A 23,931-nucleotide genomic window follows, 5' to 3' on the forward strand; every position below is an offset into this window, starting at 1 on the left:
CAACTGCCGTTGCCTTTTCGAGAGAACCAACTATGGAAGACCGCACCCTTGGCCCATGCCTTTCAACAAATAAAAGACTGAGCACTGTCGCTACAAATGAGTTCGAATTTTATCCATCGTATTTACCGAGCACCACAACTCTGCAGCAACCATGCCCAGCCAAACAAATCGTTGGAAGGGCTCCCAAGAAACAAGCTTCTAGACCCCCTGCAGAAACACATTGGGGGGAAGAAAAACAAAGGATGGGTGAGACAAGCACAAGCATGTCTTGCAAGCACACACGAAAAAACAAGCGTAGTCACCTCGAGACAAGCAACCAACAATGTTCCCACCAAACACCGAACCCGCTCCCCTAGAGACGCACAACAAAGTCCCACATTGCAATCGAAACCCAACCAACCCGAACCAAAAAAGAAAACCCCTGCTATCAATGATCCTACCGCAGTTTCACCTACGGTAACCTTGTTATGACTTCTCCTTCCTCTAAATGATAAGGTTCAATGACCTTCTCATGACGTCGACGGCGGCGAACCACCATCGTCGACGCAATCTGAACACTTCACCGGATCATTCAATCAGTAGGAGCGACGGGCGGTGTGTACAAAGGGTAGGGATGTAGTCAATGTGAGTTTATGACACGCCCTTACTAGGAATTCCTCGTTGAAGACCAATAATTGCAATGGTCTATCCCCATCACGATGCAATTTGAGAATATTTCCTGATCCTCTCGAACCAGGAATAAAAACTCGTTGGCTGCATTAGTGTAGCACGCGTGCAGCCCAAAACATCTAAGGGCATCACAGACCTCTTATTGCCTCAAAATTCCATGGCCTAAACAACCATAGTCCCTCTAAGAGGTTTGCCGCGAAGGGGAACCTCTGCGTAGCTAGTTAGCAGGCTGAGGTCCCGTTCGTTATCGGAATTAACCAGACAAATCGCTCCACCAACTAAGAACGACCATGCACCACCACCCATAGAATCAAGAAAGAGCTCTCAATCCATCAATCCTTACTATGTCTGGACCTGGTAAGTTTCCCCGTGTTGAGTCAAATTAAGCCGTAAGCTCCACTCCTAGTGGTGCTCTTCCGTCAATTCCTTTAAGTTTCAGCCTTGCGACCATACTCCCCCTGGAACCCAAACACTCTGATTTATCAGAAGGTGTTGGCGGAGTCCTTAGAGAAACATCCGCCGATCCCTGGTCGACATGGTTTATGGTTGAGACTAGGACGGTATTTGATCGTCTTCGAGCCCCCAACTTTCGTTCTTGATTAATGAAAACATCCTTGGAAAATGCTTTCGCAGTGGCTCGTCTTTCATAAATCCAAGAATTTCACCTCTGACAATGAAATACGAATGCCCCCGACAGTCCCTATTAATCATTACTCCGGTCCCGAAGGCCAACACAATAGGACCAGACTCCTATCATGTTATTCCATGCTAATGTATTCAGAGCATAATCTTGCTTTGAGCACTCTAATTTTTTCAAAGTAATAGCACCGGAACCACGACACAGCCAATTAAGGCTAGGAGAACGCAACCGACAAAAGGGACGTAAGGGCACGTGCACACTGAGTAGGCAGACCGACCTTTACGACCCAAGACAAACTACGAGCTTTTTAACTACAACAACTTAAATATACACTATTGGAGCTGGAATTACCGTGACTGTTGGCACTAGACTTCCCCTCCAATGGATCCTCGTTAAGGGATTTAGATTGTACTCATTCCAATTACCAGACTCGATGAGCCCAGCATTGTTATTTATTGTCACTACCTCCCCATGTCAGGATTGGATAATTTGCACACCTGTTGCCTTCCTTGGATGTGGTAGCCGTTTCTCAGGCTCCCTCTCCAGAATCAAACCCTAATTCTCCATCACCCGTCACCACCATGGTAGGCCTCTATCCTACCATCGAAAGTTGATAGGGCAGAAATTTGAATGAAGCATCGCCAGCACAAGGGCTGTGCGATCCGTCGAGTTATCATGATTCACCAGAGAAGTGGGCAAGCCCGCACCGGCCTTTTATCTAAAAAACGCATCCCTTCCAAAGAGTCGGGACTTGGTGCACGTATTAGCTCTAGAATTACTATGGTTATCCGAGTAGTATGGTACCATAAAAAAAACTATAACTGATTTAATGAGCCATCCACAGTTTCACAGTCTGAATTAGTTCATACTTAGACATGCATGGCTTAATCTTTGAGACAAGCATATAACTACTAGCAGGATCAACCAGGTAGCACCCTCCTGCTTCAAAGGGCATTCCGGGTGCTCTCTTACCAAGAGCCAACATGAACACCCATCAAGTCAAAGAGACATCAAAATATCATGTAAAACTTTTATGCCTTGCACCTCTTGCATCCCAAGAAGGAAGCACACGCAACATGCCAAGGACATGGCGAACAAATGGGCAGACCTGCCAAGCCACAATGCACCAAGGCCACTCCAGAGTGTAGCCACGGCCCAACCAACAAGAAAACAAGTGATCACTCACCCACTCCCTTAGAAATGCCTCCAAAGGCCTCCACGGCCCGCACCGAGGGCACCTAGGAGTCCACCCGGACAGCAACAACGATGGACCTCGATCACCCGATCGCCTGTGGAAACCTCAATACAAAGGAAACAAATTGAGAACGACCAACCACTCAACCTATATATTACAAATGAGCCACAACCCTCCCTGCCCCCACACCGAGGCCACCTAGGAATCCACCTGGACAGCAGCAACGATGGAGCTCGATCTCCCGACCACCTGCGACAGCCTCGATGCGAAGGAAAATGAAGGAAATAAAAATAGGACGACCGACTGCACAAATCCTATCGTAGAGAGGCCATACAAACCTCCCCACCCCGCACCGATGCCACCTAGGAGTCCACCCGAATAGCAGCAATAGTGGACCTCGATCGAATGATCGCCTGCGGTAGCCTCGACACAAAGGCAAGGGAAGGAAATCATACAAGACAAACCGACCCAACAACCTCGCTTGGAAATGCCCCCCAACCCACCCCTCCCCTCCCCACACAAGGGCCACCTAGGACTCCACCCGGACAGCAGCAACGATGGACCTCGATTGCATGATCGCCTGTGGCAGCCTTAATGCAGAGAGGAAACGGAAGGAAATAAAACAAGACCAACTGAGCCCACAACCTCTCTTAGAAATGCCCCCCGACCCTCCACGCCACACACCGAGGCCACCTAGGAGTCCACCCACGACAACAACAACTGTGGACCTCGATCACCTGACCGCCTGTGGCAACCACGATGTGAAGGCAAAGGAAGGAAGTAAATGCAAATCAAGAGGGTCGCTACGCAATACAAGAACACATATCTGAATAGGAGGAGTGATCGGGCAGCTCCGCACCCCGCGCACCCTACGTACAGGCAACCTAGGAGATTTCCCATAGCTTTACCGACCGGACGATGAATAATTTTCCCTTATGGCCACCTCCACGGAAAGGAGGGAGGTCAAAGCGTTCCACCTCGAAATCCTTCTTCCAAATAGCACCCACCATCGATGACTATAGTAGCAAGCCTCCTCACCATTGGACCATGAGCGCATACACAATTGAAACAACAAGTGCCCCCCACCCCTCCCCGCAGAGAGGCCACCTAGGAGTCCACCCGGACAGCAGCAACGATGGACCTCGATTGCATGATCGCGTGCGGTAGCCTCAATGCAAAGGAAACGGAAGGAAATAAAACAAAAAGACCAACTGATCCCACCACCTCTCTTAGAAATTCCCCCTGACCCTCCACGCCACACATCGAGGCCACCTAGGAGTCCACCCGCAACAGCAGCAACAGTGGACCTCGATCACTTGACCACCTGTGGCAACCACGATGTGAAGGCAAAGGAAGGAATTAAATGCAAATCAAGAGGGTCGCTACATAATACAAGAACACATACCCGAACAGGAGGAGGGATTGGGCAGCTCCGCACCCCACGCACCCTACGTACAGGCAACCTAGGAGATTTCCCACAGCTTTACCAACTGGACGATGAATAATTTTCCCCTACGGCCACCTACACACAAAGGAGAGAGGTCGAAGCGTTCCACCTTGAAATTCTTCTTCTAGATAGCCCCACCATCGATGACTATAGTAGCAAGCCTCCTCCCCATTGGACCACGAGTGCATACATAATTGAAACAACAAGTGCCCCCCAACCCTCCCCACAGACAGGCCACCTAGGAGTCCACCTGGACAGCAGCAACGATGGACCTCGATCGCATGATCGCCTACGGCAGCCTCAATGCAAAGGAAATGGAATGAAACAAAACAAAAAGACCAACCGAGCCCACAACCTCTCTTAGAAATTCCCCCCGAACCTCCACGCCACGCATCGAGGCCACTTAGGAGTCCACCCACGACAGCAGCAACGATGGAACTCAATCACTTGACTGCCTGTGGCAACCACGATGTGAAGACAAAGGAAGGAAGTAAATGCAAATCAAGAGGGTCGCTACACAATACAAGAACACATATCCGAACGGGAGGAGGGATCGGGCAGCTTCGCACCCCACGCACACTACGTACAGGAAACCTAGGAGATTTCCCACAGCTTTACCGACTGGACGATGAATACTTTTCCCCTACGGCCACCTCCACGCAAAGGATGGAGGTTGAAGCGTTCCACCTTGAAATAATTCTTCCAGATAGCCCCCACCGTCGACATAGCAAGCCTCCTCCCCATTAGACCAGGAGCGCATACACAATTGAAACAACAAATGCCCATAAACGTTGTGACTTAACTTTTCCAACCGCAAAAGCCTGCCACGCATGCAAGATGCAAGGGAAAAGTTGACCCCTCGATCAAACATATGGGCCACCACATCTACCAAAACCTCTAAGCCAACGCAACCACGAACGATGTGCACTTTGAAGGAATGCCAACCCTTGACTTTACAATAAGGAGAACAGCGCCTCACATCGCCCGACGGAAAAAGCAAGCAAGAGGGAGGGTAGGTGGTTTACAACCACAACCCTTCCACATCCCTCTTAAATGTATGCATCTCAACTTACAATGCCAACACGGAAAGAGTACAATCACAGGACACCGGCTCCATAAACAGCCGAACAATGAATAGGCTAGCCATCACAAGGAGCCACACCACAACAACCCATATAACTCCCAAAACTTGGAGCAGAAGGGGAATTGTTCACATATGCCTCCCAGGACAAGCATGGCCAACATTATCGCTCATGCGCTACCAAGTGGGTATGGAGAGAAGATGAAAATCGGACACCCTACAAATGACCCAAGGCCATTCTTGAGGCAAACTCGAAAAACCAACTCAATTACCAACCCACCTTTCACACGAAAAGTAAAACTCTCCACACCAAATAGGGAGGAGGTGAAAAATATAATGAGGAGCCAATTTCAATGGAGCCACAAATGGCTGCCCAGCCCAATCAAAATTCTCTATTCGTAACAACCGAGGGGAACGATAGTGACATAGGTAATGACGGAGTTTTGGGGCTTCCATCTGGGACCGCAACAATGAGGGCTCAAAGGAGTGCCGAGAAAAATTTCAACATTCTTAGAGTTGGAATGGGAAAGAAGGACGGGGATGAGCATGGCCCACATTACCGCTCATGTGCTACCGAGCGAGGATGGAGAGAAGACGAAAATCGGTCGCCCTGAAAAATGACCCAAGGCTATCGTTCGAGCAAACCCGACAAAGCAACTCGATTACCAACCCACCTTTCACACGGAAAGAAAAACTGTCACCGGTATCTTCTGGAGGGGCACGAGGGGGACCAGGACGAGCTGAGGAGCCACACCACAACAACCCATACAGCCAAATAACTTAGATAGCAGAAGGGGAATTGTTCATGTATGCCTCCTGCGACGAGCATGGCCAACATTACCGCTCATGCACTACCGAGTGGGGATGGAGAGATGATGAAAATCGGACACCCTACAAACGACAGAAGGCCATCATTCAGGCAAACCCGAAAACACAACTCAATTACCAACCCACCTTTCACACGGAAAGAAAACCTATCGCTGGTATCATTTGGAGGGGCACAAGGGGACCAAGACGAGCCAGGGAGCCAAACCACAATAGCCCCTACAGCTCCAAGAACATAGAGAGCAATTTTCCACATATGCCTCTCGGGACGAGCATGGGAAACATTACCGTTCATGCACTACCGAGTGGGGATGGAGAGAAGATGAAAATCGGCCACCCTAAAAATGACCCAAGGCCATCGTTCAGGAAAACGTGAAAACACAACTCGATTACCAACCCACCTTTCACACAGAAAGAAAACCTGTCACTGGTATCATCTGGAGGGGCACGAGGGGGACCAGGACGAGCCAGGGAGCCACACCACAACACAACAACCCATACAGCTCCAAGAACTTGGAGAGCGGAAGGGGAATTGTTCACATATGCCTCCCATGACGAGCCTGGCGAACATTAATGCTCATGTGCTACCGGGTGGGGATGGAGAGAAGATGAAAATCGGCTGACCCATAGACGACCCAAGGCCATCGTTCAAGCAAACACGAAAACACAACTCGATTACCAACCCACCTTTCACACGGAAATAAAACATGCCACTGGTATCATCTAGAGAGGCACGAGGGGACCAGGACGAGCAAGGGAGCCACACCACAATAGCCCATACAGCTCCAAGAACTTGGAGAGCAGACGAGGGATTGTTCACATATGCCTCCTAGGAAAAGCATGGCCAACATTACCGCTCATGCGCTACCGAGTGGGGATGGACAGAAGATGAAAATCGACCACCCTAAAAACGTCCCAAGGCCATCGTTCAGGCAAACACGAAAACACAACTCGATTACCATCCCACCTTTCACACGAAAATAAAAACTATCGCTAGTATCATTGGGAGGGGCACGAGGGGACCAGGACGAGCCAGGGATCCACACCACAATAGCCCATATAGCTCCAAGAACTTGGAGAGCAGAAGGGGAATTGTTCACATATGCCTCCTAGGCCGAGCCTGCCCAACATTACCACTCATGCGCTACCAAGTGGGGATGGAGAGAAGATGAAAATCGGCTGCTCTACAAATGACCCAAGGCCATCGTTCAGGCAAACCCGAAAACACAACTTGATTACCAACACACCTTTCACACGGAAAGAAAACCTGTCACTGGTATCATCTGGAGGGGCACGCAGGGACCAAGATGAGCCAAGGAGCCACACCACAACAACCCATACAGATGCAAGAACTTGGAGAGTGAAAGGGGAATTATTCACATATGCCTCCGAGGACGAGCATGGCCAACATTACCTCTTATGCGCTACTGAGTGGGGATGGAGAGAAGATGAAAATCGGGTGCCCCACAGATGAACCAAGGCCATCATTTAGGAAAACACGAAAACAAAACTCGATTACTAACCCACCTTTCACACGGAAAGAAAACCTACCACTGGTATCATCTGGAGAGGCACGAGGGGACAAGGACAAGCCAGGGAGCCACACCACAACAGCCCATACAGCTCCAAGAACTTGGAGAGCGGAAGGGGAATTGTTCACATATGCCTCCCAGGACGAGCATGGCCAACATTATAGCTCATGTGCTACCGAGTGGGGATGGAGAGAAGATGGAAATTAGCGGCCCTACAAACGACCCAAGACCATCGTTCAGGCAAACCCAAAAACACAACTCGATTACCAACCCACCTTTCACACAGAAAGGAAACCTATCGCTGGTATCATCTGGAGGGGCACGCAGGGACCAGGACGAGCCTGGGAGCCACACCACAACAACCCATATAGCTCCAAGAACTTGGACAGCAGAAGGGGAATTGTTCACATATGCCTCCCAAGATGAGCGTGGCCAACATTACCTCTCATACGCTACCGAGTGGGGATGGAGAGAAGATGAAAATCGGCAGCCCTACAAATGACCCAAGGCCATCATTTAGGCAAACACGAAAACACAACTCGATTACCAACCCACCTTTCACACGGAAAGAAAACCTGCCATTGGTATCATCTGGAGAGGCATGAGGGGACCACGACGAGCCAGGGAGACACACCACAACAGCCCATATAGCTCCAAGGACTTGGAGAGCGGAAGGGGAATTGTTCACATATGCCTCCGAGGACGAGCATGGCCAACATTACCGCTCATGCGCTACCGAGTGGGGATGGAGAGAAGACTAAAATCGGCCACCCTACAAACGACCCAAGGCCATCGTTCAAGCAAACGCGAAAACACAACTCGATTACCAACCCACCTTTCACATGGAAAGAAAACCTGTCACTGGTATCATCGGGAGGGGCACGAGGGGACCAGGATGAGCTAGGGAGCCACGCCACGACAGCCCATACAGCTCCAAGAACTTGGAGAGCAGAAGGGGAATTGTTCACATATGCCTCTGAGGACGAGCATGACGAACATTACCGTTCATGCGCTACCGAGTGGGGATGGAGAGAAGATGAAAATCGGCCACCCTACAAATGACCCAAGGCCATCGTTTAGGTGAATGCAAAAACACAACTCTATTACCAACCCACCTTTCACACAGAAAGAAAACCTGTCGCTGGTATCATCGGGAGGGGCACGAGGGGACCAGGACGAGCCAGGGAGCCACACCACAACAGCCCATACAGCTCCAAGAACTTGGAGAGCGAAAGGGGAATTGTTCACATATTCCTCCCAGGCCAACCCTAGCCAACATTACCGCTCATGCGCTACCGAGTGGGGATGGAGAGAAGATGAAAATCGGCTGCCCCACAGACGACCCAAGGCCATCGTTCAGGCAAACCCGAAAACACAACTCGATTACCAACCCACCTTTCACACGGAAAGAAAACCTATTGCTGGTATCATCTGGAGGTGCACGCGGGGACCAAAACGAGCCAAGGAGCCACACCACAATAGGCCATATAGCTCCAAGAACTTGGACAGCCGAACGGGAATTGTTCACATATGACTCCCAAGACGAGCATGGCCAACATTACCGCTCATGCGCTACGAGGTGGGGATGGAGAGAAGATGAAAATCAACCACCCCGCAGATGACCAGAGGCCATCGTTCAAGCAAACGTGAAAACAAAACTTGATTACCAACCCACCTTTCACACTGAAAGAAAACCTGCCATTGGTATCATCTGGAGAGGCATGAGGGGACCAGGACAAGCCAGGGAACCACACCACACAGCCCATACAGCTCCAAGAACTTGGAGAGCGGAAGGGGAATTTTTCACATATGCCTCCTAGGACGAGCATGGCCAACATTACCGCTCATGCTCTACCGAGTGGGGATGGAGAGAAAATGAAAATCGGAGGCCCTATAAACGACCCAAGGCCATCGTTCAGGCAAACCCGAAAACACAACTTGATTACCAGCCCACCTTTCACAGGGAAAGAAAACCTGACGCTGGTATCATCTGGAGGGGCACACGGGGACCAAGATGAGCCAGGGAGCCACACCACAACAGCCCATACAGCTCCAAGAACTTGGAGAGCAGCAATGGAATTGTTCACATATGCCTCCCAAGATGAGCGTGGCCAACATTACCGCTCATGCGCTACTGAGTGGGGATGGAGAGAAGATGAAAATCGGCAGCCCTACAAATGACCCAAGGCCATCGTTCAGGAAAACGCGAAAACACAACTTGATTACCAACCCACCTTTCACATGGAAAGAAAACCTGTCACTGGTATCATCTGGAGAGGCACGAGGGGACTAGGAAATGTGAAAACACAACTCAATTACCAACCCACCTTTCACACAGAAAGAACACTTGTCGCTCGAATCATCTGGAATTTGCATAGGCCCCCGCACGACCGAAACAAAGTGACAAGGGAGAGCCGGGCAAACGAGCAACACGGACATGCACAAAGCCAACCTGGGGTCACAACTTAGCATTTTTGATACGGGCTCGTTGGCCCGTGCGCGCCCTCGCCCGAACGAATTTGCATGGGTGCCCGTAGAGACGAAACGAAGCGACAAGGGAGAGCCGGGAAAATGAGCTGAACGAACGTGCACAAAGCCAACCTCTCGTCACAACTTAGCATATTTTGATACGGGCTAGTTTGCCAGGGTGCACCCTCACCCGAACGAGTTCACACCGACGCCCTCAAACGACCCGCCCGAACGACTGAAACGAAGCGACAAGGGAGAGCCGGGCAAACGATCTGCACGAATGTGCACAAAGCCAACCTCGCGTCACAACTTAGCATTTTTGATACGGGCTCGTTCGCTCGAGCGCACCCAAGTGCGACCGAGCCTGAATGACCCGCCTGAATGAGTTCACACGGACGCCCTCAAACAACCCGCCCGAACGATTTTGCATGGGCACCCGAACGACCGAAATGAAGTGACAAGGGAGAGTCGGGAAAACGAGCTGTACGAACGTGCACAAAGCCAAACTCGGGCCACAACTTAGCATTTTTCATACGGGCTCGTTCGCCGGGGCATGCCCTCGCCTGAACGACCCGCCCGAACGAGTTCAAACGGGCACCCTCAAACGACCTGCCCGAACGATTTAGCATGGGCGCCCGAACGACCGAAACGAAGCGACAAGGGAGAGCCACACAAACGAGCTGCACTAAGGAGCAAAAAGCCAACCTCAGGTCACAACTTAGCATTTCTGATACGGGCTTGTTCGCCCGGGCGCACCGTCGCCAAAATGACCCGCCCGAACGAGTTCACATGGACGCCCCCAAACGACCCGCCCACACGATTTTGCATGGCCGCCTAAACGACCGAAACGAACCGACAAGAGGGTGCCGGGAAAATGAGCTGCACGAAGGTGCACAAAGCCAACCTCGGGTCACAACTTAGCATTTTTTTATATGGGCTCATTCGCCTGGGCGCGCCCTCGCTCGAACGAGTTCACACGGATGCCCTCAAACGACCCACCCGAACTACCAAAACAAAGCAACAAGGGAGATCCGGGCAAACGAGCTGCACGAACGTGCACAAAACCAACCTCGGGTCACAACTTAGCATTTTTTGATATGGGCTCGTTTGCCTAGGCAGGCCCTTGATCAAACGATGCGCCTGAACCAGTTCACACTGATGCCCTCAAACAACCCGCCTGAACTAGTTCACACTGATGCCCTCAAACGACCCGCCCGAACGACCGAAACGAAGCGACAAGGGAGAGGTGGGCAAACGAGCTGCACGAACGTGCACAAAGCCAACCTCAGGTCACAACTTAGCATTTTTGATACGGGCTCATTCACCCGGGCGCGCCCTCCCCCGAACGACCCACCCGAATGAGTTCACACGGACGCCCTCAAACGACCCGCCTGAACAATTTTGCATGTGCGCTCGAACAACCGAAACGAAGCGACAAGGGAGAGCTGAGAAAATGATCTGCACGAATGTGCACAAAGCCAACCTCGGGTCACAACTTAGCATTTTTGATATGGGCTCGTTCACCCAAGCACGCCCTCGGCCGAACGACTCACCCGAACAAGTTCACACGGGCACCCTCATACGACCCGCCCGAACAATTTTGCATGGGCACCCGAACGACCGAAACGAAGCGACAAGGGAGAGCCGGGAAAACGAGCTGCACGAACGTGCACAAAGCCAAACTCGGGTCACAACTTAGCATTTTTTATACGGGCTCATTCGCCGGGGCACGCCCTCACCCGAACGACCTGCCCGAACGAGTTCACATGGGTGCCCTCAAACGACCTGCCCGAACGATTTAGCATGGGCGCCCTAATGACCGAAACGAAGCGACAAGGGAGAGCCAGACAAACGAGATGCACGAAGGTGCACAAAGCCAACCTCGGGTCACAATTTAGCATTTCTGATACGGGCTCGTTCGCCGGGCGCACCCTCGCCCAAACGACCAGCCTGTACGAGTTCACACGGACGCCCCAAAACGACCCGCCCACACGATGTTGCATGGCCGCCCAAACAACCGAAATGAACCGACAAGGGGGCGCCAGGAAAATGAGCTGCACAAAGCCAACTTCAGGTCACAACTTAGCATTTTTTGATACGGGCTCATTCGCACGGGGGCGCCCTCGCCCGAACGAGTTCACACGGACGCCCTCAAACGACCCGCCCGAACGACCGAAATGAAGTGACAAGCGAGAGACGGGAAAACGAGCTGCACGAATGTGCACAAAACCAACCTCGAGTCACAACTTAGCATTTTTTGATACGGGATCGTTCGCCTAGGCGGGCCCTCGCCCGAACGACCCGCCTGAATGAGTTCACACGGATGCCCTCAAACGACCCGCCTGAACGGCCGAAACGAAGCGACAAGGGAGAGGCGGGCAAACGAGTTGCACGAACGTGCACAAAGCCAACCTCGGGTCACAACTTCGCATTTTTGATACAGGCTCATTCGCCCGGGCGCGCCCTCCTCGAATGACCCGCCCGAACGAGTTCACACGGACGCCCTCAAACGACTCGCCCGAACGATTTTGCATGTGCACCCAAACGACCGAAACGAAGCGATAAGGGAGAGCTGGAAAAAAGATCTGCACAAACGTGCATAAAGCCAACCTCGAGTCACAAGTTAGCATTTTTGATACCGGCTCGTTCGCTTGGGCACGCCCTCGCCCGAATGACCCGCCCGAACGAGTTCACACGGGCACCCTCAAACGACCCGCCCGAATGATTTTGCATGGGTGCCCGAACGACCGAAACGAACCGACATGGGAGAGCTAGGCAAACGAGCTACATGAACGTGCACAAAGCCAACCTCGGGTCACAACTTAGCATTTTTGATACGGGCTCGTTTGCCCGGGCGCGCCCTCGCCCGAACGAGTTCACCCGCCCAAACGACCTGCCCGAATGAGTTCACACGGGCGCCCTCAAACGACCCGCCCGAATGATTTTGCATGGGCGCCCAAACGATCGAAACGAAGCGACAAGGGAGAGCCGGGAAAATGAGCTGCACAAACATGCACAAAGCCAACCTCGGGTCACAACTTAGAATTTTTGATACGGGCTCGTTCGCCCGGGTGTGCCCTCACCCAAATGAGTTCACACGGGCACCCTCAAACGACCCGCCCGAACGATTTTGCATGGGCGCCCGAATGACCAAAACGAAGCGACAAGGGAGAGCCGGGAAAACGAGTTGCACGAACGTGCATAATGCCAACCTCGGGTCACAACTTAGCATTTTTTATACGGGCTCGTTCGCCCTGGCACACCCTCGCCCGAACGACCCTCCCGAACGGGTTCACATGGGCACCCTCAAACAACCCACCCGAACGATTTTGTATGGGTACCCGAACGACCGAAACGAAGTGTCAAGGGAGAGCCGGGCAAACGAGCTGCACGAACGTGCACAAAGCCAACCTCGGGTCACAACTTAGCATTTTTGATACGGGCTCGTTCGCCTGGGCATGCCCTCGCCCGAACGACCCGCCCGAATGAGTTCACACGGGCGCCCTCAAATGTCCCGCGCGAACAATTTTGCATGGGCGCCCGAATGACCGAAACGAAGCGACAAGGGAGAGTCAAGCAAACAAGCTGCACGAACGTGCACAAAGCCAACCTCGGGTCACAACCTAGCATTTTTGATGTGGGCTCGTTCGCGCGGGTGTGCCCTTGCTCGAACGACCCGCCCAAACGAGTTCACACGGGCGCCCTCAAACGACCCGCTCGAACGATTTTGCATGGGCACCCGAATGACAGAAATGAACCAACAAGGGAGAGCCGGGAAAACGAGCTGCACGAACGTGCACAAAGCCAACCTCGGGTCACAACTTAGCATTTTTGGTACGGGCTCGTTTGCCCAGGAACGCCCTTGCCCGAACGACCCACCTGAACGAGTTCACACGGGCGCCCTCAAACGACCCGCCCGAACGATTTTGCATGGGCGCCCGAACAATCGAAACAAAGCGACAAGGGAGAGCTGGGAAAACGAGCTGCACGAACATGCACAAATCCAACCTCGGGTCACAACTTAGCATTTTTGATACGGCCTCATTAGCCCGGGTGCGCCCTCGCCCGAACGACCCACCCGAATGAGTTCACACGGGCGCCCTCAAATGACCCGCTTGAACGATCTTGCATGGGCGCCTGAACGACTGAAACGAACCGACAAGGGAGAGCCAGGCAAATGAGCTGCATGAACATGCACAAAGCCAACCTCGGGTCACAACTTAGCATTTTTTATATAGGCTTGTTCACCCGGGTGCGCCCTCGCCCGAACGAGCTGCCCGAACGAGTTCACACGGGCGCCCTCAAACGACCCGCCCGAACAATTTTGCATGGGCGCCCGAACGACCGAAACCAACTGACAAGGGAGAGATGGGAAAATGAGCTGCACGAACATGCACAAAGCCAACCTTGGGTCACAACTTAGCATTTTTGATACAGTCTCATTCGCCCGAGTGTGCCCTCGCCCGAACGAGTTCACACGGGCGCCCTCAAATGACCCGCCCGAACGACCGAAACAAAGCGACAAGGGAGAGTCAGGAAAACGAGCTGCACGAACGTGCACAAGCCAACCTCGGGTCACAACTTAGCATTTTTGATATGGGCTCATTCGCCCGGGCGCGCCCTCGCCCGAACGACCCGCCCGAACGAGTTCACATGGGCGCCCTCAAACGACCCACCCGAACGACCCACCCGAACGAGTTCACACGGGCACCCTCAAACGACCCGCCCAAATGAGTTCACACAGGCGCCCTCAAATGACCTGCCTAAATGATTTTGCATGGGTACCCGAACGACCGAAACGAAGCGACAAGGGAGAGCCGTGTAAACGAGCTACACGAACGTGCACAAAGCCAACCTCGAGTCACAACTTAGAATTTTTTGATACGGGCTCGTTCGCTAGGGTGCGGCCTCGCTCGAATAAGTTCACATGGAAGCCCTCAAACAACCCGCTCGAATGACCGAAACGAAGCGACAAGGGAGAGCCGGGCAAACAAGCTATACGAATGTGCACAAAGCCAACCTCGGGTCACAACTTAGCATTTTTGATATGGGCTCATTCGCCCGAGGGCGCCCTCACCCAAATGACCCGCCCGAATGAGTTCACACGGATGCCCTCAAACGACCTGCCTGAACGATTTTGCATGTACGCCTGAACGACCAAAACGAGGCGACAATGGAGAGTCAGGAAAACAAGGTGCACAAACGTGAACAAAGCTAACCTCGGGTCACAACTTAGCATTTTTTGATACCGTTAGTTCGCCCGGGCGCGCCCTCGCCCCAACGAGTTCACGCGGACACCCTCAAATGACCCGCTCGAACGAGTTCACACGGACGCCCTCAAACGACCCGCCCAAACGACCGAAATGAAGCGACAAGGGAAAGTCGGGAAAACGAGCTGCACGAACGTGCATAAAGGCAACCTCGGGTCACAACTTAGCATTTTTGATACGGGCTCATTCGCCCGGGCGCGCCCTCGCCCAAACGACCCGCCCAAACGAGTTCACACGGGCACCCTCAAACGACCCGCTCGAACGAGTTTGCACGGACGCCCTCGCTCGACCCGCCTGAACAGGTTTGCACGGATGCCCTCGCCTGAACGGGTTTGCACGGACGCCCTCGCCCGACCTGCCCGAACATTTTTGCACGGACGACCTCTCCCGACCCACCCGAACGAGTTTACACGGGCGCCCTCAAACGACCCACCCGAACGAGTGTTTACACGAAAAACAACCCGCTCGAACGAGTTTACATGGGCTTCAACACACAACCAAAACGAAGTCACAAGGGAGATTCGGCCAAACGGGCAGCACGATCGTGCACAAGACCCACCCCCCTTCACAACTTAGCATTTTTTATAGGGCCACGTGTGCGCTGGGTGCCATCACTCGACACGACATGACACGACCCGACCCGTTTGCATGGGCACCCACACGAGACACGTCCCGACCCGCCCGAACGAAATTTGGGGTTTCCATGGGCGCACGACCCGAATGAAATTTCGGGGTTTCCGTGGGCACACGACCCGAACGAAGGTACAAGGGAGAATCAGGCAAACGGGCCGCACGAACGTGCAGAAGACACACGGGCGGTCACGACTTAGCATTTTTGGCATGCCCACGTGTGCCCGGGCACCCACACACGGCACGACACAGCCCGACCGGCCTTGTGCGAGCCGACCCGACCCGCCCGAACGTGTTTGCATGGGCACCCACACACGACACGACACGACCCGACCCGAACAAAATTTGGGGTTTCCTTGTATGCACAACCCGAACGAAATTTGGGGTTTCCATGGGTGCGCGACCCGAATGAAGGCACAAGGCAGCGCCGGGCAAACGGGCTGCACGAACGCGTAGAAGGCACACAGGAGGTCATGACTTAGCATTTTTGGCACTGCCATGTGTGCCCGAGCACCCACGCACGGCACGACCCCACCCGCCCGAACAAAGGCACGACAGAGCGTCGAATAAACGGGTCGCGTGAACGTGCAAGAGGCACATGGGTGGTCACTCCCTAACACTTTTTGCACGGCCACATGTTCCCAAGCACCCACACGTGACACGGCATGACCCGACCCCACTCGACTCGCCTGAACACGTTTGCACGGGCACCCACACACAACACGACCCGACCCGCCTGAACGGAATTGGGGGTTTCCATGTGTGCACAACCCGAACAAAATTTGGGGTTTCCATGGGTGCATGACCTAAATGAAGGCCCGAGGGAGCGTCGGGAAAACGGGCTGCACGAATGTGAAGAAGACACACGGGTGGTGACAACTTAGAATTTTTGGCACGGCCACGTGTGCCGGGGCACCCACACATGGCACGCATAACCCGACCCGTCCTGGGCGAGCCAACCTGAATCGCTCGAACGCAATTTGGGGTTTCCATGGGTGCACGACCCGAACAAAGAAGGCACACGAGTGGTCATGACTTGGCATTTTTGGCACGCCCACGTGTGCCCGCACACCCCCACACACGGCACGGCATGGGATGACCCGGCCCGCCCAAAGGAAATTTTGGGTTTGAACGGGCGCACGACCCAAACGAAGGCACGAGGGTAGGAATATCTTTGACTCTAATACATAAATATACCTGGGGTAACATGCCCTTAATATCTTCAACATTTTCTTTTGACTCTTTATAACACTTTAACATGTGCTAGGCCTATTTCAATGAGCAATAAACTCAATGACAAATATAATATCTATATCTCTATATATATATATATATATATATGTATGTATATTTATTTATTTATTTATTTTCTTGAATAAATACAAATATCAAAAGTACATTTATGAAGACCGAACCCAGTTACACTTTCTTCAAAACCCCCTCTTAACTAGGGAGGTATTCATAAATAATTACAAGGTGTTTGCCTATTTTTCAATCTTGAATAATTCACATAAGAGAAACTGGATTGGAAACCCATCTGTTATGGCATCATATTAGCCAACATTGTTTATAGCAAGGCCTTGACTAACAGCTTTATCTCTCATAATACCAGAGCACAATGTTGGCGAGGCCAATGGCTTATAAACACCTTGGTCATTGTCTCTAAAGGTACATACCCACCCAGGTGTTCCCTGAGTATGACCTTCCAGGACAATTCTTGTCTTGGGTTCCCATCCCTCAAAGAACATCGCTCCTCTTGCCTACTCTTGTCTTGGGTGCCCTACACATCCTCAAAGAGCATTAGATGCCAAATGATTGCCCAATCCTCCCGTTATTTCTTGCCAAGTGAAGACAAGAATGTTGTGTCTATCTCTTCCCCTTGATTGGGGAAGACATGCCCAAGTTTCCTCTGACAAGGAACTTGCCCAAGCTACTTTGTAGTTGGGAACTTGTTAGAACTCCCTCTTAGCTAGGGACTTGTCCATTCATCAACAATGCCTTCTTCATGGGTCCTTCAACCGCTTGATCTCCTTCTTTCCTATGATGTCATGAAGTCTTTGTTTGAACTTCTTCTTGGCAGGGTACCGGCCATCGATCACTTTCCCCCCTGGTTTTTCATGTAATTGCTCCCTTCGTGGAAAGTGGCCTTCTTGATATATATCAGGTCCTTTTTGTCATATAGCTACTCCTTTGTCACCTTGCATATCCTTCATAACACTTATCACATGGATGCTTAGTTGTAGTCACTTGTTCCCGTACTTTGATTTAGTGGCCCTTCCTGACTTCATCATGATATTGCTCTTCATCATGGCATATTTGTAGAGTGGAAATGGTTATCTGCACCTTACTATCTCCAAGGCCTTCGTACGTGTCAAGGGTCCTTTATCTTTTTCTTCCTTTGTCAGAGTTTCCGTTCCTTCTTTTGAGAGATGTTGAGGAATCTTGTCAAATAGTTATTCTTTGTGACCGCGATGTTCTTCATTTTCTTCTTATTGGATTGATTGGTCAACCACCTTATACTCCTTATGAGAGCACTTCTTCATGTTGACATTTACTCCACTGTAGCACATGCCTCCGAGCATGTCGTTGGCGAAAGAGATCCTTTTATTCTTGATCGTGATTCTAGAACTTTTCCCATGACCCAATCAATATATATGATGACATGACTTAAACTTTGATGCATACATACCTCACCTTGATTATGCTTTTATCATCGTGGCTTTATTTGATAGTTCTCCTCGATTGGTGTAGCGTTTCTTGCTTCATCTGCTCTCGCCTGTATATCATCCTCTCTTGAATCCCATAAATGGGACCCCCAATGAGACCTCTACCCCGTTTGAAAGAAGACTATAAGCAAAGAGGTTGACTTAGTCATAGGAGGATCTTCCTTCTTTTGCTTCTTGTCGTCTTCTTTCACTTCTTGAGTTACATGAGCTTCTTCCCTTTTTCCCTTGTTGTTGTTGTCCTTCTTAAGTTTAGGACAATCCCTTTTGTAGTGTCCATACTCTTGGCATCCAAACCGTTGGACTTTGGACATGTAGTGGTCCCAACCAATTTGTTACTTTCCTTGCAAAAAGACAGTGAGGTATACTCAGAAGGGGACATATACTTACTTGATAGAGTTTGAGATGTAGTGAACTTGCTTTCTTCTTGAAGACTTGATGACTTGCCTTCCTTAGATCTTGATGTTGTTCAAGTTGCTTTCTTCAAATGGACTTGCTTGATGACTTGACTCGTAGTGCCTTTCATTTTTCAAGATGGTGTAGCTTGATGTAGGTCCCTCTTTGATTTGTTCTTCTTGTAGGTGCCTTTATACAAGGTGTTTATTCTTGCTTTGTAGTCTTCCATGATGAATGATAGATGGTAGACCTTCTTGTCCTTGATGTGATTGAGACTTCTTGGCTTGACGCTTCAACCTTGCAGATGTTCTTGAGATTCCGTTTCCTTGATGTGTCACCTTAGCTCTGATACCGCGTTGAAGAATCTGGGGAAATGGGGTATAACGGGATTCTTCTAGACTTGATAACAATTTGTGAAGCTCTTTTGCAATTTATCGTGTTATCTTAATCTTCTTCTCTTCTTATTAATGCATGTGTGTTTACTTTCATCAAACTGGTGCGAAAAACATAAGAACAAGAACACAAGATGTTGGTGCTCTGCCAGGAAAAAACCTCTCTCTCTCTCTCAGAGAGGAAAACCCTTTCATAAATTTCTCTCATTGAAGCTTCTTATTGGTCATTGCGAAGCCCTAGACCCTTGACAATAATATCCCCCAAGCACAAGTTTAGTCCTTCCTCCTCTCTGCACTTTGTTTCTTCGGCGCTTCGTTCCCCGACACTCTGTCCTTCTTTCAACTTTTGATAGTCCATGGTGGACTAGCTATAGAAGAGAGACTCCAACCTTTGATCCTTAGCGAGATCCTTTACCAATGAAGAAACCTTCATTCTCTTTACCAACCAAGCCTTTTTCCTGATGTGAGGTTGCTGGCTCGATGTACACCAAGTTTACTGCACCTGGGGTGATTTCCATCGCAACAAGACATGGGAACCGCAAATTTCCCACACTTGGGATGCTTTCGACAAGGCGGGACATGGAATCCCCGGGTTGCCCGCAATTTGGTGACCTTTGTCGAGGAGGGACTGAGAGACCCCATGTCACGCTCCTATCCTAGTGGTAGTATTTCAACCACGAATAAGCGGGTGTGGCACCATCGTACTTTTTCCTTTTACCAATACTTGAGTACACGGCCTGCGCCTACTTCAACACTCTGTCAATTTTCCAATAAGTGTTCTTAACAATGTAGCGGAAGTAACTTACCATAAATTTATCTTCTTCAATTATTCTTTCAACCTGTCGTGTCGTGTGGTCGTGCTGCATTGGCCCGCGGCCTGCACGACACAACTCCACACCTGAACTGCGAACCTGTCCGCCCGACTTTCCCTTCCGTGGCGCCCAAACTCTGCCCGTTGGTGTGGTCCATAGTGAGGGCGCATGGCCTGCATGCAGTGCAGCTTGCCTGCCTGGACGGTAACCCGCCCTGCTATGCCTATCCACGCTACCAAGCCCGACCCGCCCTCTGTAATCCGCCCGCCGGTGTGGCCCTCTTACCCGCGTCCTTCTCTTGCTTCAGTTTTCGCCCAACTCCTTCCTTTGCACTTGTTTTGCGATGTGGAAGTCTGAGTTCGATGTCCCTTCGTCAAACGCCATCCTCCTTACTTATATGCATCCTTTCACCCAAGGGTCATGTCTCTCGAGGATAACAAGGGTCGGCTCCATCAACATGCATGCCCGGCTGACCTGCCACATAACCTCGGCACGCCCCATTCCAACGAACTGCCGCATCCCTTCGTGTGCACCGTCACACCCATGGGTCGGCTCCAACACCTTGCCGATTACACCTGTCGCCGCACGTCCCACACCTGCCCGCATCCTAACTCGTCCGCACATGGTCAACTCTTTAATCTGGGCACGCAACAAGGGTCGCCCGCGCACCTTCCATCGATGGCTCGCCCATCGTGCAGGTATCAAGGGGCGTGCGCCACGCCCAACAGAGTGCGAGCGACATGGGAACCCCGCGTGTCATGCCCTCGGGCCTACAGTAGTCTTTTAGCTGTACTTGGCGAGGTGCGGCACCACTGAACACTTTCTTTTCACCAATACTTATGTTTATGGACTACGCCCAACCATTAGTCTACTTAGTTTTTTTTTCGCAACCAAGTATTATTATGTTTCCTTTATACCAATGAACACCCATACACATTCATTATCATCAGCAATTATACATGAAGAACACAATTGCACAGTATAAAGGGAGGGGCAACTCCCTGAACAATGAGTCTGCCCAAATACAATATATTATTCAACTCTACAATGTTTATGAGGCTTTACAAGTATACATGGGAAACACCAAGTTTCATACTTAGCCAATTTTACAAATAGGCAACACCTCCGTGTGCCAACCGAGTTCCTTGCCCGAGCTGGGCGGGTGCGCCCTCACATGAGCTGCCAACCATACTCCTCGACCGAACCTCGTTTACCGCTACACGACGGGTGGGTGACCTCACTCGAGTCACCCCGCGTTTCCTTTTACACGATGGGCGGGCAACTTACCCGAGTCACCCGAGACACCTCCGCATTTCTTCTTCCACCACAGGTGGGCGACCTACCCGAGACACCCCGTGTCACACCGAATGGCGGGTGCCTTCCTTACCCACGCCCTCACCTGATAGCCGAAACCTGTGCGTATCATGTGTGCTTGCCCAAGAGCAGGCGCATATATGCCCACGCCTCTTTTGCGACTTGCTCCACTACTTCGCACTTTTTTCTTGATCACCGAATGCTCATGTTCGAATGTCCATCTTCGAATGAATGCCAAATGCTCCAACGCCTTACCATATTTATACGAGCAGTTAGGTGAGTCACTGCCCAGGCCGACTCGACCATCGCATGCCAAAACTCCCTTACACGTTGCAAACTTGTCATCCGATTGTTGGTCGGCAAACAATCCTTCGTTCAAGTCCCCCCAACATGTAAGTCGTCCCGTGGGTTATGCCAAACACTCCCACGCTATAAACCAACCGTCGCTCCACCTCTAATGTGCATTATACACTTATGTCCATTCGTACATTTCAATTGTAGAGTTCGCACTTCGCACCGACGGGGAGAAACCGAACCGCAGGTCCTTACAACGCATTTCCCAGACTTGGGTAGCAATTTTTGTTGTGACGCGAAATGGAAACCCCATGTGTGTCCGCTGACTTTGGTAGCAGTTTTCATCGCATCGCGAAATGGACACCCTGAGTTCCCCAAACTTTGGTGGCTCTTCATGGCCCCACGACATGGAAATCCGAAGTTCCACAGACTCTCAGGTTATTCAGGGTGTGACATGGAAATAGCGAGTTCCCCAGACTTGGGCAGCGGTTTCGAAACACGCCAAGTTCTCGAGACTTGCGAGCCAGTTTGCATCATCATGGAAACCCCAAGTTCCCCGCATTTCCCTCGTGCCATAAAATGCAGAAACCCATGGTTCCATCAAAGGGCGGGACATGGAAACCCCAAGCTTCCCAGGCTTGGGCGCCAGGGCGCGACATGGAAAACCCTGAGTCTCAGTAGGCTTGGGCGTCAGGGCGTGACTTGGAAACCCCCAGTTTTCGCAGGCTTGGGCGTCACCAGTTTCGGTCGTGGTGCGACTCGGAAACCCCAAGTTTCCCCAGGCTTGGGCGTCGGGGTGCGACTCGGAAACCCCAAGTTTCCCCAGTCTTGGGCGCCACTGGTTTTGGTCGGGGCATGACATGGAAACCCCAAGTTTCCCCAGTCTTGGGCGCCACCGGTTTCGGTCGGGGCACGACATGGAAACCCAAAGTTTCCCCCGGCTTGGGCACCGGGGAGCGACATGGAAACCCCAAGTTTCCCTAAGCTTGGGCGTGACTTGTAAACCCCAAAAAATTTTGCGCTGGGCGGAAACCCCAATTTTTTTTCTACGCCGGGCGGAACCCCCAAATTTTAGGCGCCGGGTTTGGTGGAAACCCCAAATTTTTGGTGCGACATGGAAGCCTCGAATTTTAGGAGCCCGGTGGAAACCTCAAATTTTATGCGCAAGGTGGAAACCCCAAATTTTTAGTGCGACATGGAAGCCCCGAATTTCAGGAGCCCGGTGGAAACCCCAAATTTTAGGTGCCAAGTGGAAACCCCAAATTTTTGGCGCGACATGGAAGCCCTGAATTTTAGGAGCCTGGTGGAAACCCCAAATTTTAGGCGTCGGGTGGAAACCCCAAATTTTTGGCGCGGCATGGAAGCCCCGAATTTTAGGAGCCCAGTGGAAACCCCAAATTTTTGGCGCCGGGGCGCGGCATGGAAACCCCAGTTTTCCTGGGCTTCGGCGCCCTTTACGTCGCGGCGTGGAAACCCCAAATTTCCCACCCCAAAGTAATGAAAAATTGTCGTCTGGAGGAAGAGGCAGAGGCTCGAGAGGGTTGATAGATTTTGCTTATGACAAGATCGAAGCTCTGAATCGAGGCGACCAAGGGCTGAATCTCAGTGGATCGTGGCAGCAAGGCCACTCTGCCACTTACAATACCCCGTCGCGTATTTAAGTCGTCTGTAAAGGATTCTTCTCAACGATCGTTTGGAATTGAACTTCAAAGCTGCCCCGACTGAGATGTTTCATGGCTGTGGTTTGCAAATGACACGGGCCCCTGGGGGCGACAAAGCGACGCCCCTACTACGGGTTGAGACACAGTTGAAGAGTGACATGCACCGCTTCTAGTGTGGATTCTGACTTAGAAGCGTTCAGTCATAATCCGACACACAGTAGCTTCGCGCCACTGGCTTTTCAACCAAGCGTGATGACCAATTGTGTGAATCAATGGTTCCTCTCGTACTAAGTTGAATTGCTATTGTGGTGCGGTTCATCAGTAGGGTAAAACTAACCTGTCTCAAGACGGTCTAAACCCAGCTCACGTTCCCTATTGGTGGGTGAACAATCCAACACTTGGTGAATTCTGCTTCACAGTGATAGGAAGAGCCGACATCAAAGGATCAAAAAGCAACGTCGCTATGAACGCTTGGCTGCCACAAGCCAGTTATCCCTGTGGTAACTTTTCTGACACCTTTAGCTTCAAATTTCGAAAATCTAAAGGATCGATAGGCCATGCTTTCATGGTCTGTATTCGTA

The 23,931-nt window shown here is 51.4% G+C and overlaps 2 non-coding genes across 2 annotated transcripts in view; both read right to left on the reverse strand.

Annotated features, from left to right (window-relative positions):
* Positions 1-428: 428 nt before the first annotated feature.
* LOC149195200 (18S ribosomal RNA) lies at positions 429-2,240 on the reverse strand. Its single transcript, XR_016255434.1, has one exon. It is a non-coding gene; the product is annotated as an 18S ribosomal RNA (ribosomal RNA).
* Positions 2,241-23,263: 21,023 nt separating this feature from the next.
* Positions 23,264-23,931, reverse strand: part of LOC149195201 (25S ribosomal RNA) — a 3,407-nt gene continuing 2,739 nt past the window's right edge. Inside the window, exon 1 of the ribosomal RNA XR_016255520.1 lies at positions 23,264-23,931. This exon is cut by the window's right edge and continues 2,739 nt beyond it. This is a non-coding gene — a ribosomal RNA (25S ribosomal RNA).

Source organism: Pinus tabuliformis, chromosome 2_2 (assembly GCF_031772625.1).
Source record: "Pinus tabuliformis cultivar Carrire ecotype Pingquan chromosome 2_2, CPIR1, whole genome shotgun sequence".
NCBI lineage: Eukaryota > Viridiplantae > Streptophyta > Pinopsida > Pinales > Pinaceae > Pinus > Pinus tabuliformis.